Source organism: Apis dorsata, unplaced genomic scaffold (genome assembly GCF_000469605.1).
Source record: "Apis dorsata unplaced genomic scaffold, Apis dorsata 1.3 scaffold_997, whole genome shotgun sequence".
NCBI classification, from domain to species: domain Eukaryota; kingdom Metazoa; phylum Arthropoda; class Insecta; order Hymenoptera; family Apidae; genus Apis; species Apis dorsata.
This window is the reverse complement of record NW_006264098.1, coordinates 68,087-68,425: the sequence shown is the minus strand read 5'-3', so window position 1 is coordinate 68,425 and position 339 is coordinate 68,087. Positions and strand designations below refer to the sequence as shown.

The following is a 339-nucleotide window of genomic DNA, read 5'->3' as shown; positions in this document are numbered from 1 at the left end:
ATATTATATTTATATTATATTATATTTCTTATATTATATTTCTATTTTTATTTTATTTATTACTTTAGTTTTTCGTTTTATAAATTTATGTAAATGTATCTTATTAAATAAATTAATGTAAATAAAAAAAATTATTTGATAAATAAATGAATCAAATTTAAATACTTATAATTTTATGTATAATATATACATAATACTAATTNTTTTAATAAACAATTTTAATAAATCAAGTTTTATTTATTTTAATTTTTAAAACTTTCTAAAAGTATCCCATAAATATATTAATATTTATATTTAAATATAAAATTAATATAATTTATTATTTAATTATGTTTGTTT

At 8.3% G+C, this 339-nt stretch overlaps 2 protein-coding genes across 2 annotated transcripts in view; one reads left to right on the top strand and one right to left on the bottom strand.

Moving 5' to 3' along the window:
• The window catches only part of LOC102677409 (activating signal cointegrator 1 complex subunit 3), a 33,328-nt gene that overhangs the window by 10,606 nt on the left and 22,383 nt on the right, over nucleotides 1-339 (top strand). The window lies entirely within an intron of this gene.
• The window catches only part of LOC102677905 (E3 ubiquitin-protein ligase RBBP6-like), a 19,298-nt gene that overhangs the window by 17,296 nt on the left and 1,663 nt on the right, over nucleotides 1-339 (bottom strand).